We start from the raw sequence: 13,462 nt of genomic DNA, 5'->3' as shown, positions 1-13,462 counted from the left end.
CCAGCCTGGCCATTATCGTGAAACCCTGTCTCTAAAAAATAAATAAATACATTTAAAAATTAGATACACATATATCCCATTCTCAGGGAATACAGTCTTCATGGGAAGACATACATCAAATAAGTCCTCACAAGATAGATGAGTGTCCTGAGATGTGAGCCAGATAGCTAGGGGTCTAGTTTACTCACATGCCCACGCTTTGCTTCCTTATTTGGCCTGCAAACTACTACATATGTCTTTTATTTCCTTCATAACCACTCCGGCATCCAGCACAATACTAGGCACACAGTAGGGATATATTGATTGAACAGGCAAATATAAACAATATATTTTTATTTAGACCCCATTTCTTTCTTTCATATTACCCGTCATTTTTGCCCACCACAATTTGACTTTCACTCTTCATTATTGCATGGCATAGAAGAAAGATCACTCTACTCAGATGACTTAAGCTAGGCTGCCGCTCCCAAACCCACCAGCTGTATATTTAATCTGTTGGTCAAAGTGTTGTACAAATATAGAACACTGGTGCTTTTGGTCCATTCCTGAAACATCTTCACCTCTTTAGAATTCAGCAACTATCTCCTAAGTCCTTATTTTATACAGCTTTTTAAAAAGTAACTGCAATTCAGCTGCCATCTTGTGCCCCATGTGTGTGCACCTAATCTCAGCTGGTCCACCTGAGACCCCCTGAGCACCAACCCTAGTCCCCTGAGCAGCTCCTTATCCGCTCCGAAAAGATGAAAAAACCAATCATGAACCAGGAAAAACTCACCAAACTGCAGACACAAGTGTACGTCGGTGGGAAAGGAACTGCTCACAGAAAGAAGAAAGTGGTTCACAGAACAGTCACCGCAGATGATAAAAACACTTCGGCTCTCCTTAAAGAAGTTGCGGGTAAACAATATCCCTGGTATTGAAGAGGTGAATATGTTTACAAACCAGGGAACAGTGACCCACTTTCACAACCCTAAAGTTCAGGCATCTCTGGCAGCGAACACTTTCACCATTACAGGTCATGCTGAGACAAAGCAGCTGACAGAAGTGCTACCCAGCATCTTAAACCAGCTTGGTGCAGGTAGTCTGACTAGTTTCGGGAGATTAGCTGAGGCTTTGCCCAAACAATCTGTGGATGGAAAAGCACCACTTGTTACTGGAGAGGAGGAGGATGATGAAGTTCCAGATCTTGCGGAGAATTTTGATGAGGCTTCCAAGAATGAGGCAAACTGAATTGAGTCAACTTCTGAAGATAAAACTTGAAGAAGTTACTGGGAGCTCCTATTTTACATTATTACCATTTTTTAAGACATTTTTGTTTATGGATCTGATAAAACCTAGATCTCTAATATTTTTAATCCCAAGCCCCTTGGATACTGCAGCGCTTTTCAGTTTTTGCTTATACACAATTCATTCTTTACAGCTAATCAAGCCAAAGAAGCCTGGAAATCAAGTTTGAAAGAAAGGTTAATAAAGTTGTTTGCCTAGTTAAAATGAAAATTAACTGCAATTCAAAAACCCAAATACAAGCACTACTGACATTTTCAGGTAGATTTTTCTAATCTTTTCTCCATGTACATATATACATATATTTTGCTTTCTAAAATTGGGGTCCTATGGTAGATACATTCTTATAATCTGATTTTTGTTTGATATACAATGAATGTTTTCCCACACCATTGATTCTTAATCTATACAATGACTTTTTTAAAGTACCATCATCTTTATTCTACATATCAAAAATCAAGGGCCAGAATGGAGAAGTGACTTGCACAAGGTCACATGGAAAGCAAGTGGTGGGACTGAGGTACAAATCTTTTGATTTTTGCTTTATTTGTTTGCTTGTTTTCAACTCTACTGAGGTATTATTGCAAATAAAATTGTATACATTCAAAGTATACAACATGATGGTTTGTTGTGAGTACCATGATCAACTTAATATATCCATCACCTCATATAGTTGCCTTTTTTGTGAGAATGCTTACTGTCTACTCTCCTACAAAATTTCAAGTATACAATAGTGCTATTAACTATTAATATAATTAATATCTGTACTTTAGATACCCAGAAGTTACTCATCTTATAACTGAAATTGTGTATTCTTTGGCCAACATAGCTCTATTTCTCCCACCCCAGACCCTGGCAACCACCATTCTGCTTTCTGTTTCTATGAGTTCAACTCTTATTTTTTAGAGTTCACATATAACTGATACCATACAGTATTTGTCTTTCTCTACCTGGCTTATTTCTCTTAGGATAATGCCCTCCAGGTTCATTCTGTGTTGGCACAAATGACAGGATTTCCTTTTTTTTATGTGGCTGAATATTACCTTATAAACATCTGTGTGTGTGTGTGTGTGTGTGTGTATGTGTGTGTGTATATATATATATGGACTTCAGAAAGTTCATGGAAATGGAATTTAAAGATAATAACTAAAAATATAAACTTTATTTCTCAACATAAGCTCCATCAAGTTAAAGATACTTTTGTAAGTGTTGATACCAGTCATTTAGTCCATCTCTTAGAAACCGATTATCCTGGGGACTTAACCAGGTCAATGCAGTCTTATTTACATTTTTAACTGAACAAAAATGGTGGCCCTTTACAGATTTTTTAAGATTAGGAAACAAAAAGAAGTCACTAGGAAAGTCAGCCAAATCATGACTGTAAAATGACACCTAATGATTTCTCATAAAAACTTGCGTCAGGCTGGTGCAGTGGCTCATGCCTATAATCCCAGCACTTTGGGAGGCCAAAGTGGGCAGATCACCTGAGATCGGGAGTTCGACATCAGCCTGACCAAAATGGAGAGACCCCATCTCTACTAAAAATGCAAAATTAGCCGGGCGTGGTGGCACATGCCTATAATCCCAGCTACTCCGTAGGCTGAGGCAGGAGAATCACTTGAACCCAGGAGGTGGAGGTTGCAGTGAGCTGAGATCGCGCCATTGCACTCCAGCCTGGGCAACAAGAGCAAAACTCCATCTAAAAAAAAAAATGCACAAAATTGCCCTTGTTTAATGAGAGGAATGAGCAGGAGCATTGTCATGGTGGAAAACTCTCTGATGAAGTTTACCTGGGCATTTGTCCGTTCATGCTATGGCTAACTTTCTCAAAATACCCTCATAATAAGCAGATGTTATCATTCTTTGGCCCTCCAGAAAGTCAACAAGGGAAATACATGGAGCATTCCCAAAAAAACTAATCCCATGACCTTTGCTTTTGACTAGTCTGCTTTTGCTTTAACTGGACCACTTCCCCCTTTCAGTAGCCATTGTTTTGAATGCACTTTCAGGATCATTTTGGTAAAGCCATGTTTCATCTACTATTACAATTCTAAGAAATGCTTCAGTATCTTGATCCCACTTAGTTAAAATTTCCATTGAAAGCTCTTTTCTTCTTTGTAGCCAGCCAATCTGGGTGCAATGGTTTTGGCACCCACCAAATGGGTGCCATTTACTCAACTTTAATTTTTCAGTCAGAATTGTGTAAGCTGAAACAATTGCACTGTACTGTTGGCTATTGTTTCTGTTATTAATCATCAGTTCTCTTCAATAAGTACATGAACAAGATTAACTTTTTCCTCACAAATTAATGTGGATAGTCGGCTGTGGTAGTCTTCAACATTGTCTCATTCTGAAAGCAAGTTATCCATTTGTAAACTGCTGAATTCTTCGGGGCATTGTCCTCATAAAATTTTGTAAAACATCAGTGATTTCACCATTCTTCTACTCAAGCTTTACCATAAATTTAATGCTTCTTCCTGCTTAATTTTAGCAGAATTGGTGTTACTCTGATAGGGGTTCTTTTCAAACTGATGTCTTATCCTTCTTAGTGCTTCAAACTAGATCCTGTTCAGATATGTTATAACAAGTTATTATGAGTTTATTTGGGTGCAAAAAAATTGAAATATATGCATAGTCTTTTCATAATATGCATTTTCCATGAACTTTTTGAAATTCCTTTCATGTGCATGTATCACAATTTCTTTATCCATTCATATACTGACAGGCACTGAGGTTTTTTTTCTACTTCTTGGCTATTATGCATAATGCTGCAATGAACATGCAAATGCAGATATCTCTCTGAGATACTAATTTTGTTTCCTTCAGAGATATACCAAGAAGTAGGAACACTGGATCATATGGTATCTGGTATCTCTATTTTTAATAGAGGACTCTCCATACTGTTTTCCATAATGACCGTACCAATTCACATCCCCTCCAACAGTTTACAAGAGTTTCCTTTTCTCCACATCTTCACCAACACTTGTTTTGGCTTTTTGATACTACCCATTCTAACAGGTGTGAGGTGATACGTCACTGTGACTTAATTTGCATTTCCTTGTTGATTAGTGATGTTGAGTATTTTTTCATATACCTCTTGGTCATTTGGATGTCTTCTTTTCAAAAATGTCTATTCAAATCTTTTGCCCATTTTTTCATTGGGTCGTTTTCTTGCTATTGAGTCATGTGAATTCCTTATGTATTTTAGTTATTAACCCCTTATCAGATATAAGATTTGCAAATATTTTCTCCCACTCTGTTAGTTGTCTCCTCACTCGGTGTATTGTTTCCTTGGCTGTGTAGAAGCTATTTAGTTGTATGTAATACCATTTATCTATTTTTTATTTTGTTGCCTGTACTTATGGGATCAGATCCAAACTGCCCAGATCAATGTCATGGAGCTTTTCCTCTGTTTTTTGTTTGTTTGTTTGTTTTTGTTTTTGTTTTTTTTCTACCAATTTTACAGTTTCATGTCTTATAACTAAGTCTTTAATCCATTTTGAGTTGATTTTTACATATGGCATAAGAGTCTAATTTCATTCTTCTGCATGTGGATACCCAGTTGTCCCAACACAATTTATTGAAAAACTAACCTTTTTTCATTGTGTGTTCTTGGCACTGTTGTCAAAGATTAGTCCCTTGAATACATGTGGTTTATTTCTGGGATATCTATTTTCTCCCACTGGTCTGTTTTTTGCAGGGACCATACTGTTTTCATTACTATGGCTTTATAAAATAATTAGAAAGCAGGAAATATGGTGCCTCCACATTTGTTCTTTCTCAAGATTGCTTTGACTATTAGGAACTTTACTGGTTTCATACAAATTTTAGGGGTTTACCTTGAGTATGATGTTAGCTGTCGTCACTTTGTAAAGTACTTCTCATATATCACTTTTATTATGTCCAGGTCCATTCCTTCTGTATTTAATTTGTTAAGAGTCTGTATTATGAAAGGATGTGGAATTCTGTCAGATGCTTTTTCTGCATCTATTGAGTGTTCATATGATTTTAATCCTTTGTTCTATTAATATGGTGTGTCACATTTATTGATTTGTGTAAATTAAACCATCCTTGCAACATGACTCTCATGATGTACTGTTAATTTGATTTGCTAGTATGTGACTCTTTTAATGTACTGTTGAATTTGATTTGCTAGTATTTTGTTGAGGATCTACAACATTATACATAATTTTTCATGGCCATATAATATGAATGTAAAGTAATAAATGAGCATCAGGATTCTTTTTTTTTTTTTTTTTTTTTTGAGATACAGTTGCTCTGTCACCAGGCTGGAGTGCAGTGGTGCAATCTCAGCTCACTACAACCTCAGACTCCCTGGTTCAAGCAATTCTCCTGCCTCAGCCTCCTGAGTAACCGGGATTACAGGCACACACCCCCATGCCCAGCTAATTTTTGTATTTTTAGTAGAGATGGGTTTTCACCATGTTGGCCAGGATGGTCTCGATCTCCTGAGCTCATGATTTGCCTGCCTTGGCCTCCCAAAGTGCTGGAATTAGAGGTGTGAGTCACCATGCCTGGCCAGGATTCTTTTTACTCCACAATCTTCTATGTTTCTATCATGTTGGGCTCCCCACCAGCTAATTCTCAAGCTTTAGGATAAGGGAGGGAAAAGAGAATAGTAAATAAAGATTAAATTCTATCCCCTAGTCTTCAGTTTAACCCAAGTAGTGAACAAATATTTATTCCCTAAAACTTTATTCCCCAAATGAGCGCAAACAAGCTACATGCCACTCTTCTCTAGCTATCTTCATTCATGTCCCTTCGTTATCAAATAAGATAATGGCTATGGAAGCACTTTGTAAAGTACTTAATGAATCTCAATTAGAAGCATAAATAATTGATTTTTCTGAGTTAAAAATAATGGCATGTTTAAGATGAAGTATTAAAAATAAGAACATGTTACAAAGCCAATGTGTATAACATAATCCTATTTGGGGGGAAAATATCCATTTTCCATAGAAATGCTAGCAGGCTATTCCATAAAATTTAACAGTAATTATCCCTGGGTTTAGAAAATGTGGTGATCTTTAGTTTCTTCTTTTATTCCTGTTTCTTTCTTTTTTTGCTTTGCTTATCTTCAATTCTACCAATAATAGCTATGTATTATCTGTGTAAAGAAAAAGACTATTTTGAAATATTGTCTAAATATTATTTTTGTGATGATGCTGCTTTATAACTCTAGGTATTAATTTCCTTATCTTTGTTCTTATACCCTTAAATATTAAATATTGATGGTCTGACCTTCCCAGGCCTGCCATAAAAAATTACCACAAACTGGGTTACTTAAAACAATAGATATTTATTGCTTCACAATTCTGGAGGGAAGAAGTCCAAAAATCAGGGTGTCAGCAAGACCATGCTCTCTCAAATGCTCTAAGGGAGAATCTGTTCCATGTTTTTCTCTTGAGCTTCTGATGTCATCAGGGGTGAGATTATATCTCATTGTAGTTTCAATTTGCTTTTCTTTGATGATCAGTTATATTGAGTACCTTTTCATATGTCTGTTTGCCATTTGTATGTCTTCTTTTGAAAAATGTCTATTTAGATCTTTTGCCCATTTTTATATCGGCTTATTAGGGTTTTTTTCATCTAGAGCTGTTTAAGGTCCTTATATAGTTTGGTTATTAGTCCCTTGTCACATGGGTAGTTTGCAAACATTTTCTTCCATTCTGTGGGTTGTCTCTTTACTTTGTTGACTGTATCCTTTGCTGCGCAGAAGCTTTTTAACTTGATGTGATCCCATTTGTCCATTTTTGCTTTGGTTGCCTATGCTTGTGGGTTATTGCTCAAGAAATTTTTGCCCAGACCAACGTCCTGAAGATTTTCCTCAAGGTTTTCTTGTAGGCATTTCATAGTTTGAGGTCTTAGATTTAATTCTTTAAATCACTTTTATTTGATTTTTTTACATGGTGAGAGACAGGGGTCTAGTTTCATTCTTTTGCATATGAATATCCTGTTTTCCCAGCACCATTTATTGAAGAGATTGTCTTTTCCCCAGCGTAAGTTCCTGGCACTTTTGTCAAAAATAAGTTCACTGCAGGTGTGTGGATTTCTTTCTGGTTCTCTATTCTGTCCATTTTATCTATGTGTCTATTTTATGCCAGTACTATGCTGTTTGGGTTACTATAGCTCTGTAGTATAACTTGAAGTCAGGTAATGTGATTCCTCAAGTTTCATTCTTTTTGCTTAGGATAGCTTTAGCTATTCTGGGTCTTCTATAGTCCACATAAATTTTAAAGTTGTTTTTTCTATTTCTGTGAAGAATGTCACTGGTACTTTGATAGGTTTTGCATTGAATCTGTATATTACTTTGGGTAGTGGACATTTTAACAATATTGATTCTTCCAACCCATGAACATGGAATTCTTTCCTTCTTTTTTTTTTTTTTTTTTTTTTGATCTCTTCTTCAATTTCTTTAATCAGTGTTTTACAGTTTTCACTGTAGAGAACTTTCACTTCTTTGGTTAATTCCTACTTTTTTATTTCTCTTATTTTTCAGATCTTTGACTGTTGACATACAGAAATGCTACTGATTTTTGTACGGCACCTAAAGTGCAAGACAAAGTCCTCTTTACTTTTCCCTCTGCTTTTCTCAGACAGAAGGAGTCTTTCACCATAGCCACCATAGCTGGGAATGCGCTGGGTCACACCTTTACTCAGCACATCTCAGAACCCAAGGCCCATGATGTACTACCTGCTTATCACTGCTGGTTATTCATGTCCCAAGAGCTCTTTAGTCACAGGTGATGAATCCTGCCAGGACCAGGTCCTTCTCTTCATGGCAATAGGTTCCCTGGCAGAGTTTATCTAGATATGTAGTATGGGAGCTGGGGCCTGGAATGGGGGACTCATGACCCTGTCCAGTGCCCTATTCTATTGTGGCTGAGCTGGTATCCAAGATGCAAAACAAAGGCCTCTTTACTCTTCACTCTCCTCCCCTTAAACAGATGGAAGGAGACACTTTTTGCTGTGAGCTGCACTGCTGGGGGTTGGGGTAGGATGATACAAAGACTCCTTTAGCCTCCCTGGCTGGTGTCTTTCCAGGTCATGTGCCACCCTAGTTTTCTGGCTCTGAGCGCAGCCCAGAACTAAGAGTTGCCTAGGAAATTCAGTCCTTGTGTTGTAGACTGCCTTTCAAGTTTACCTAGGACCCCAGGGCACTTTAGTCTGCGATGGCAAGGCTTGCTGAGAAACTCGAGTCCAAGCAATGGAATGGGCAATTCCCCTCTGGCTAGGCCTAAACCAAATGTTCATTTCATGTGTGGACACTGGCTGAGCAGCATGGCTTTGCTGTCCGCTATGACAGGGCATCACTGAGTACAATGCAACGTCCCCTAGTCACTGTGGTCTCTCTTTCAAGTGCACAGACTCCTCTCTCTCGATGCCACACAGTTTCTGCTGGAGAGGGGTTGGGGGTACACTGGTGACTCAAGACTGTCTCCCTGACCCTCCTCAATGCCTCTTTCAATAATAGGAAGTTAAAATGAGCTACTGAGGGGGAGGATCAAAGATGGCCGTTTAGGAACAGCTCAGGATTGCAGCTCCCAGTGAAAGCACAGAGGGTGAGTGGACGCCATGTTTTTATTGCCCACAGACTAGGAAATTCCCGGGCAGAGGAGCGCCACAGCTCACCAGCACAGCTGTTTCGGCCAGCGCAGCTGTGCCGGCCGGCACCGCTGCTTTGCCCCGCACGGCTGCTTTGCCGGTGCCCCGGAGCAGCGGTTCTCCGTACAAAATACACTGGTCCGGGTGCCCTTTTGGCTGGCGATTGGAGCCGCAGGAAGTTGCCCATTCATCTGTTTAAAAAGGGGACTGAGCAGGGAGCCAGGACAGTAGATTCCAGGGCAAAAAAAGGGCCACGAATCTCAGTGCCACTGTTTAAGCCAGCACAGTGAGTTGTCGCACGGGAAAAAACACACACTGTGGCGCCTCTTCAACAGGCGACTGGAACACCAACTTAAAAAAAAAAAAAAAGGCTCTGAGGCAGGGAGCCAGGCGATCATGCTCGGCTTGTCCCACCCCCACAAAAGAACACCAACCAGAAACTCTGGATTGAGAGTTTCACAGCAAGCACAGCTGAGCCTGGGATAGTCCAGCTCTGTGGGGGAGGGGCGTCCGTCATTGCCGAGGCAGCCCACCACTACGGAGGTAGTCAGCCAATGCTGAGGCAGCCCACCGTTGCCAAGGCAACCCGCCATTGCTGAGGCAGCCCACCGTTGCCAAGGCAACCTACCACAGCAGAGAGACTCCGCCTTAACAGGGGCAGGCCACCCTTGCCCAGGCAGTTCTAACCACACCCATATAAACAGGACTGCAGGGAAGTTCACTCGGCAGCTGGGCGGAGCCCACAACAGCTCAGCAAAGCCTCTACAGGCAGACAGTGACTAGGCTGCCTCCTTGCTGGGCAGGGCAGCTCTGAAGGAAAAAAAAAAAAAAAAGAGAGAAGGCAGCAGCATAACCGAAACTTCTAAAGCCCTGAATCCCTGGGACAGAGCACCTGGGAATAAAAAGCAGTTTATGAGTTCTGCTGCAGCAGACCTAAACGTACCTGCCCAGCAGCTCTGAATGAACAACAGAGCTCATAGCTCACCATTTGAGCTCCTATAAAGAAGAGACCATCTCCTCAAGCAGCTCCCTGACCCCTATATATCCAAAGAGCCACCTCATAAAGGAGAGATCAGATTGACACTTGGTGGGTATCCTTCTGGGACAAAGATAGCAGAAGAAGAAAACTGGTAACAACCCTTACTGTTCAGCAGCTGCTTCAGCTGAACCCCAGGCAAGCAGGGCCTGGAGTGGACCTTAGCAGACCTACAGCAGAGGGCCCAGACTGTCAGAAGGAAAATCCAAGAAACAGAAATAACCTCATCATCAACAAACAGAACATCAATCTGAAAGATTGAGACCCAATCTGAAAGCCAGCAACTACAAAGTCAACAGGTGGATAAATCCTTAAAGATGGGAAGAAACCAGCACAAAAAGGATGAAAACACCCGAAACCAGAACACCTCTCCTCCTACAAGGGATCACAACTCCTCACCAGCAAGGGAAAAAGGTTGGAGGGAGAACGAGTGTGATGAAATGACAGAATCAGACTTCAGAAGGTAGGTAGTAAGAAACTTCTGTGAACTTAAAGAACATGTTCTAACCAAAGGCAAAGAAACTAAGAACCTTGAAAAAAGATTTCACGAAATGCTAACGAGAATGGACAAAACAGAAAGGAATATAAGTGAATTGATGGAGCTGAAAAACGCAACACGAGAACTTCGCAAAGCATGCACAAGTATCAACAGCCGAATTGACCAAGCAGAAGAATGGATATCAGAGGTCGAAGATCAACTCAATGAAATAAAACGGGAAGGCAAGACTGGAGAAAAAAGGGTAAAAAGGAATGAACAAAGTCTCCAAGAAATGTGGGACTATGTGAAAAGACCTAATCTACGTTTGATAGGTGTACCTGAATGTGACGAAGAGAATGAATCCAAGCTGGAAAATACTCTTTAGGATATTATCCAGGAAAACTTCCCCAACCTAGCAAGGCAGGCAAACATTCAAGTCCAGGAAATACAGAGAACCCCGCAAGGATATTCGTCAAGAAGAGCAACCCCAAGGCACATAATCGTCAGATTCACCAGGGTCGAAATGAAGGAGAAAATACTAAGGTCAGCCAGAGAGAAAGGTCGGGTTACCCACAAAGGGAAGCCCATCAGACTCACAGCAGGTCTCTCAGCAGAAACCCTACAAGCCAGAAGAGACTGGGGGCAATATTCAACATCCTTAAAGAAAAGAACTTTCAACCCAGAATCTCCTATCCAGCCAAACTAAGCTTCATAAGTGAAGGAAAAATAAAATCCTTTGGGAACATGCAAGTACTCAGAGATTTCGTCACCACCAGGCCAGCTTTACAAGAGCTCCTGAGAGAGGCTCTACACATATAAAGGAACAACCAGTACCAGCCACTCCAAAAACATGCCAAAAGATAAAGGAAATAAACACAATGATTAATCTGCATCAACTAATGGGCAAAACAGCCAGCTAGCACCAAAATGGCAGTATCAAATTCACACATAACAATATCAACCCTAAATGTAAATGGACTAAATGCCCCAATCAAAAGACACAGACTGGCAAATTGGATAAAAAGACAAAACCCGTCGGTGTGCTGTATCCAGGAAACCCATCTCACATGCAAGGATACACAAAGGCTCAAAATAAAGGGATGGAGGAAGATTTACCAAGCAAATGGAGAGCAAAAAAAAGCAGGAGTTGCAATTCTCATCTCTGATAAATTAGACTTTAAAGCAACAAAGATCAAAAGAGACAAAGAAGGACATTACATAATGGTAAAAAGATCAATGCAACAAGAAGAGCTAACGATCCTAAATATATATGCACCCAATACAGGAGCACCCAGATACATAAGACAAGTTCTTAATGACTTACAAAGAGACTTAGAATCCCACACAGTTATAGTGGGAGACTTTAACACCCCATTGTCAACATTAGACAGATCAACCAGACACAAAATTAACAAGGATATCCAGGACTTGAACGCAGACCTGGACCAAGCAAACCTAATAGGCATTTACAGAACTCTCCACCCCAAATCCACAGAATATACACTCTTCTCAGCACCACATCACACCTACTCTAAAATTGACCACATAATTGGGAGTAAATCACTCCTCAGCAAATGCAAAAGAACGGAAATCATAACACACAGTCTCTCAGACCACAGTGCAATCAAGTTAGAACTCAGAATTCAAAAACTAACCCAGAACCACACAGCTTCATGGAAACTGAACAACTTGCTCTTGAATGTTGACTGGATAAACAATGAAATGAAGACAGAAATAAAGATGTTCTTCAAAACCAACAAGAATGAAAACACAACATACCAGAATCTCTGGGACACATTTAAAGCAGTCTCTAGAGGAAAATATATAGCAATAAGTGCCCACATGAGAAGCAAGGAGAGATCAAAAATTGACACCCTATTGTCAAAACTGAAAGAGCTAGAGGATCAAGATCAAAAAACCTCAAAGTCTAGCAGAAGACAAGAAATAGCTAAGATCAGAGCAGAACTGAAGGAGATAGAGACACAAAAAACCCTTCAAAAAATCAATAAATCCAGGAGCTGGTTTTTTGAAAAGATCAACAAAATAGACAGACCACTAGCCAGATTAATAAAAAAGAAAAGAGAGAATAACCAAATTGATGCAATAAAAAACGATAAAGGGGATATCACCACAGATTCCACAGAAATTCAAACCATCACCAGAGATTATTACAAACAACTCTATGCACATAAACTAGTAAACCTGGAAGAAATGGATAAATTCCTGGACCTTGCCTCTTCCCAAGCCTAAACCAGGAAGAAGCCAAAACCCTGAACAGACCCATAACAAGGTCTGAAGTTGAGGCAGCAATTAAGAGCTTACCACCCAAAAAAAGCCCAGGTCCAGATGGGTTCACAGCCGAATTCTACCAGACATACAAAGAGGAGCTGGTACCATTCCTTCTGAAGCTATTCCAAACAATGCAGAAAGAGGGAATTCTTCCCAAATCATTTTATGAGAGCAACATCATCCTGATTCCAAAACCCGGCAGAGACACAACAAGAAAAGAAAACTTCAGGCCAATATCCATGATGAACATAGATGCAAAAATCTTCAATAAAATACTGACAAGCCGATTGCAAGAGCACATCAAAAACATTATCCACCATGATCAAGTAGGCTTCATCCCGGGGATGCAAGGCTGGTTCAACATACACAAATCTATAAACGTAATTCACCACATAAACAGAACCAAAGACAAAAACCACATGATTATCTCAATTGATGCAGAGAAGGCCTTTGACAGAATTCAACAGCCCTTTATGCTAAAAAAACCCTCAATAAGCTAGGTATTGATGAAACGTATCTCAAAATAATAAAAGCTATTTATGACAAACGAACAGCCAATATAATACTGAATGGGCAAAAACTGGAAGCATTCCCCTTGAAATGTGGCACCAGACAACGATGCCCTCTGTCACCATTCCTATTCAATATAGTATTAGAAGTTCTAGCCAGAGCAATCAGGCAAGAAAAAGAAATAAAGGGTATTCAAATAGGAAAGAAGGAAGTCAAATTGTCTCTATTTGCAGGTGACA

At 39.8% G+C, this 13,462-nt stretch overlaps 1 pseudogene; it reads left to right on the top strand.

Annotated features, from left to right (window-relative positions):
- Positions 1 to 731: 731 nt before the first annotated feature.
- LOC116556543 lies at positions 732 to 1,485 on the top strand (annotated as a pseudogene).
- The last annotated feature ends 11,977 nt before the right edge of the window (positions 1,486 to 13,462 follow it).

Source organism: Sapajus apella, unplaced genomic scaffold, assembly GCF_009761245.1.
Source record: "Sapajus apella isolate SASKATOON/1434 unplaced genomic scaffold, GSC_monkey_1.0 scaffold17, whole genome shotgun sequence".
In the NCBI taxonomy this organism is placed as follows: Eukaryota; Metazoa; Chordata; class Mammalia; order Primates; family Cebidae; genus Sapajus; species Sapajus apella.
The sequence above is the reverse complement of the archived record's forward strand: the minus strand, read 5'-3'. Positions and strand labels throughout refer to the sequence as shown.